This window comes from Antechinus flavipes, chromosome 1 (genome assembly GCF_016432865.1).
Source record: "Antechinus flavipes isolate AdamAnt ecotype Samford, QLD, Australia chromosome 1, AdamAnt_v2, whole genome shotgun sequence".
NCBI classification, from domain to species: Eukaryota; Metazoa; Chordata; class Mammalia; order Dasyuromorphia; family Dasyuridae; genus Antechinus; species Antechinus flavipes.
Window position 1 is genome coordinate 707,614,326 of NC_067398.1, and position 5,429 is coordinate 707,619,754.

Here is a 5,429-nt window from a genome sequence, read left to right on the forward strand (position 1 = left end):
CACATGCCCCATGTACCCTGAGCACAAGAACAAAAAGGAGAAGAAGAATAACAATAAGAAGGAGGAGGAGGAGAAAGAGGGGGAAGGAGGAGGAGAAAGAGGGGGAAGGAGGAGGAGGAAAAGAAGGAGAGAGGAAAAAGGAGAAGGAGGAGGAGAAGGATGAGGAGGAAGAGAAGGAAAAACTGGCATTTTCATATTGCTTTAAAACTTTAAAGTCTTTTATATCCATTGTCTTATTTGGGACTCACTAGTGCTACAAAAGTAGTATTATGTCCATTTTATAGATAAAGAAGCTGAGGCATTGTCAGATTGGATAAGATGACAGGAAAAGATAATGCAGAATGTTGGAGGGGATGTGGGGAAACTGATGCATTGTTGGTGGAGTTGTGAATGGATCCAACCGTTCTGGAGAGCAATCTGGAACTATGCCCAAAAAGTTATCAAACTGTGCATATCTACACACAGTATGATCCAGCAGTGTTTTTCTGAGTCTATATCCCAAAGAGATCTGAAAGAGGGAAAGGGACCCACATGTGCAGTAATGTTTGTGGCAGTCCTTTTTGTAGTAGCTAGAAACTGGAAATTAAATGGATGTCCATCAGTTGGGGAGTGGTTGGGTAAATTGTGGTGTGAATTCCTGTATAAATACACTTCCTCCATTCTGTATTTGTGAAATTGATTTTGTGAATCCAAAAGGGAAATAACTTTTCCAAAGTAATATATCTGGGTTACAAGTACTTCTTCAATGTTTCTAAGCTATTGTTTGCTTATCGATAAAATAGGGACCTTCCTATATCTTGACTTTAGAAATGTCATCTCATTTTATACTCAGGGTTGTTCTGAGTATAAAATGAGATGACATTTCTAAAGTGCTTTGAAAACTCATAAAATATCATTTATAACTTTTGACAGCTATTATTGTAATCATTATCAATATCATTATCATCATAATCGTCATCATCATCATCAGTAGTAGTAGTAGTTGTAGTAATAGTGTAGTAGTAGTGTAATAGTAGTAGTAGTAGTAGTAGTAATATAGTAGTAGTGTAGTAGTAGTAGTAGTAGTAGTATAGTAGTAGTAGTAGCAGTAGTGTAGTAGTAGTAGTAATAAGATAGTAGTAGTAGTTGTAGTAGTGTAATAGTAGTAGTAGTAGTAGTGTGGTAGTAGTAGTAGTAATATATAGTAGTAGTGTAGTAGTAGTAGTAGTAGTAGTAGTAGTAGTAGTGTATAGTAGTAATAGTAGTGTTGTAGTAGTAGCAGTAGTATTTATTCTAATGTTTTCTCCAGGGGATAAAAACAGATCTTAAATTCCAAGATTGTAAATAGGAATGAATATAAAAGAAAGAAAAAGATGGAATGATTTGCTTATAAACCCCATCCAGTACATGCATATTATGTAATGTGTCTTTCAATATTTGTACCCATAGTTACTAAGTTATCAAATCAATTAGAATCCAAGACTGATATATGGAAGAACAAGATAATTTATTACCCAAACATGGAAGTGAGGTTTGGCTTGTTTTTGCTTCACCCCAGTGAACAGAGTTGGGGAAATGAATGGAAGTTGAAAAAGAGACAATTTTTTTTTTTGATTAGGCAATTGGGGTTAAGTGACTTGCCTAGGTTCAGGTGTCTGAGATAAGATTTGAACTCAGGTCCTCCTGACTTCAGGGCTGGTTCCAAAGAGACAAATTTAAGTTTGATGTCAGGGAAAACAAGTTGACCCAAAGTAGAAGTGGATCCTCCCTCACTGGAGGTCTTCAAGCAGAAGCCTGTTGATCACTTGTGAAGGATGTTATACCGATGTCCTTATTCAGGTATAGATTAAGCTATATAATCTTCAGGCTCTTCTCCCTGTCATCATATTTAGACCTGGAAAAGATTGATCATTTTACATATGGGGAAACTGAGACTACTACTATATGACTTTCTAAGGTGAAACAGGTAAAATCAGTCATACATTTAATCCAGAAAGATGTCTTTAAAATAATATAAATCTACTCCTTCATTTTACAGATGAGGGAACTGAGCTCTGTAGAAATTAACTGACTTCTAGAAATGAACTACTACACAAGTAATAAAAGGAAGAGTCAAATCTTGAACTCAAGACTTCTGCCTATGAATCTAGACCTCTTCCCCTATTCAGGTTCTAATCCACAGACTTTCTATCCACAACCTGGCTTCTAATAAAAATGACTCTTTAAGTCACTTACAAGGCCAAAGCCTAACAGTCAATGGGCCTGTCTACAGGTGGCTAGACTTTGGTCCTTTCCATTTCAAATTCTTTTTATTCCTCATTGTTCTATTCCTTGTCCAATGCTCCAAGGCAAAAAGATTATTGATTTTGTGGAAAGGGGAAAGTTTCCTACTCCCATTTCCTTTAGAATTTAGAAATGTGCTACTCTTTTCCTAGCTATGACAGCTATACCAGTCCTGGGGGGGGCGGAATCCTGTTAAAAGGGTAAATTGGCATTTCCCCGAAAAGTATGCTCCTCCCCTCCCTGCTGTGCCCAGCACTGTGCCAGTGCATCCCAACAGGGGCACAGCAGGAGAGGATGCACCTTCGTCTGCATCCCAAGAATGACGTGTGCATCCTTACTTTGTCCAAGGCTGTTCACATGGAAAGAAGCTGGATGGACGGAGCCGGACTTTGAGTAGGATTGAACAGCAAAGGTGACCCAGGAGAGAGTGTACGACAACAAGTGGAGAAATATTTTCCAGATTTGGGACCATTTCTATTATTCTGCCCTGCTGCTCAAGTATCAAACTGCCAAAGGGGATTATTAGTCTTGACTTACCTAGCCATGCCACCAATCACTGAGGAAAAACTCAATTTAATTCAATTTAATACACGCTCTGTGTATCTCACTGTGTTCACAAGAGTTCACAAAAGAAAGGGGACATAACACCTGATTTCAAGGAGTTTACAATCCAGCAACAATTACAAAGATCGCAGCAGGAAGCCGATAGGTTAAGCAAAAACAATTTTCTCTCTTCTTCCCCCTCCCTCTTCCCCTCTCTAATGTCTGTCTGTCTGAATGGCTCTCTCTCTCTTTCTCTCTCTCTCTCTCTCTCTCTCTCTCTCTCTCTCTCTCTCTCTCTCTCTCTCTCTCTCTCTTTCTCTCTCTCTCTCTCTCTTTCTCTCTCTCTCTTTCTCTTTCTCTCTCTTTGTCTCTCTCTCTTTCTCTTTGTCTCTCTCTTTCTTTCTCTTTCTCTCTCTTTGTCTCTCTCTTTCTTTCTCTCTCTCTCTTTCTCTCTCTCTCTCTTTCTCTCTCTCTTTTTCTCTTTCTCTCACTTTCTCTCTGTCTCTGTCTCTTTCTCTTTGTCTCTCTCTCTTTCTCTCTGTCTCTCTCTATCTTTCTCTCTCTCTCATTTTCTCTGTGTCTTTGTCTCTGTCTGTCTGTCTCTTACACACACGAACACAACTCTCCCCACAAGTTTATAACCATATTTCTCTTCATGGATGTCCCAGGTTCTTTTCAGGAAAGCAATAGGATGATAGGGCTAGAGATCTCAGAGATCTTTGAGCTCAAAAGCCTCCTTGTATAGCTGAGGAAAACAAGGCATGAGGAGGCTCAGTGACTGGCCCAGAGTTACACAGACAATAATGATCCGAGATGGAATTTGAACCCAGAACTATTGGCCCCCAGAACCAAAGTTGCTTCCACTGTGCAACACTGCCTCCTAGTGGGGGTGTATACAAACCACCAGCTTTGATCATTTCTAGCCCAGCCCGCCTCAGGAGCATCTAACAAAGCTCTTTTAGCCCTGACACATTGTATCCTGTGTTACTGCTCCGTCTCTCCAGCCTCTAGTCTCTGATTTCTGGGCACGCTTGATCCTGGGTGTTCCTGTAATGTTTTGAGATTGTGAAGAATGAAGTAAAAAGGATGGGATTTAAATCATAAAGAACAGTGAACTGGAAGTGAGAAGATACAGGTTCTAGCCCTGGCCCATCTATGAACATTCTGTGTAACTTCAGGGAAGTAACTTTCCCTTTCTATTGCCTCAGTTTCCATCATTGTCAAGTGAGAAGGGGTTAGACCAGAAGACATCTCATATTGCTTAGACTGTCCCAGCTCTGACCTCCCCTGTTCTAAGCTCCCTCCCAGCTCTGACCTCCCCTGTTCTAAGCCCCCTCCCAGCTCTGACCTCCCCTGTTCTAAGCTCCCTCCCAGCCCTGACATCCCCTGTTCTAAGCTCCCTCCCAGCCCTGACATCCCCTGTTCTAAGCTCCCTCCCAGCCCTGACATCCCCTGTTCTAAGCTCCCTCCCAGCCCTGACATCCCCTGTTCTAAGCTCCCCCCCAGCCCTGACATCCCCTGTTCTAAGCTCCCCCCCAGCCCTGACATCCCCTGTTCTAAGCTCCCTCCCAGCCCTGACATCCCCTGTTCTAAGCTCCCTCCCAGCCCTGACATCCCCTGTTCTAAGCTCCCTCCCAGCCCTGACATCCCCTGTTCTAAGCTCTCTCCCAGCTCTGACCTCCCCTGTTCTAAGCTCCCTTCCAACCCTGACATCCCCTGTTCTAAGCTCCCTCCCAGCCCTGACCTCCCCTGTTCTAAGCTCCCTCCCAGCCCTGACCTCCCCTGTTCTAAGCTCCCTTCCAACCCTGACATTCCCTGTTCTAAGCTCTCTCCCAGCCCTGACACTCTCTGTTCTAAGCCCCCTCCCAGCCCTGACCTCCCCTGTTCTAAGCTCCCTCCCAGCCCTGACCTCCCCTGTTCTAAGCTCCCTCCCAGCCCTGACATCCCCGTTCTAAGCTCCCCCCCAGCCCTGACCTCCCCTGGCCTTGGACTTCCTCCTCTCCTGCCAGGGTTCTGTGCCTTTAAAGGCCTGGAAAGCTCCGGGCTAGGACGCAGCCTCCTTGAAGCCGGGCCAATCTGCCCGTGTACCGGGTTCTGCAGGCCCGGGTACCGGCTCTCCCTTTGTCAAAGCAGAATCTCCGTGACATCTCCATTATTCATGTGCTCTTCAGGTCCGGGACAGCCGCGAGTAACAGAATGCTGAGAGCAGACCTGAGGCATAAAACACGCTTTTAGAAGCTGCCAGGGACGTCAGCAGTGACCTTCACTAATAGAATCATGGGCTGGGGCCTTCCCAGAGGCAGGCGGAGAAGGAGGGAGGAGGGAAGAGCGTTCGTAGCACAGGGCTACAGATCCATCCGCTACAATGTTGCCTCCCACTTCCCATCTCACCTCTCAGAGCGGAGCTGGAAAACACCAACATGTACTTTTCACCTCCATGAAACTGACCTGCTCCCGCATCCCACTGGCCAACCCTCTCCCACTCCACGTGATCTAAATTTACTTTATATTTATAAATATAAACTCCACGAGGGCAGATCCAGTCTCGCTTTTCTATTTCTACACCTCTATTCCTAGATTCCCAGAACTCAGCTCCATGAGCGGCACACAGCAGGTGCTTCATA

The 5,429-nt window shown here is 44.1% G+C and overlaps 1 long non-coding RNA gene across 1 annotated transcript; it reads right to left on the minus strand.

Moving 5' to 3' along the window:
* Positions 1–4,085: 4,085 nt before the first annotated feature.
* Positions 4,086–4,753, minus strand: LOC127543737 (uncharacterized). Its single transcript, XR_007949294.1, has 3 exons — positions 4,682–4,753; positions 4,517–4,582; positions 4,086–4,483 (listed from the first exon to the last, which is right to left on the minus strand). It is a non-coding gene; the product is annotated as an uncharacterized LOC127543737 (long non-coding RNA).
* Between the last annotated feature and the right edge of the window lie 676 nt (positions 4,754–5,429).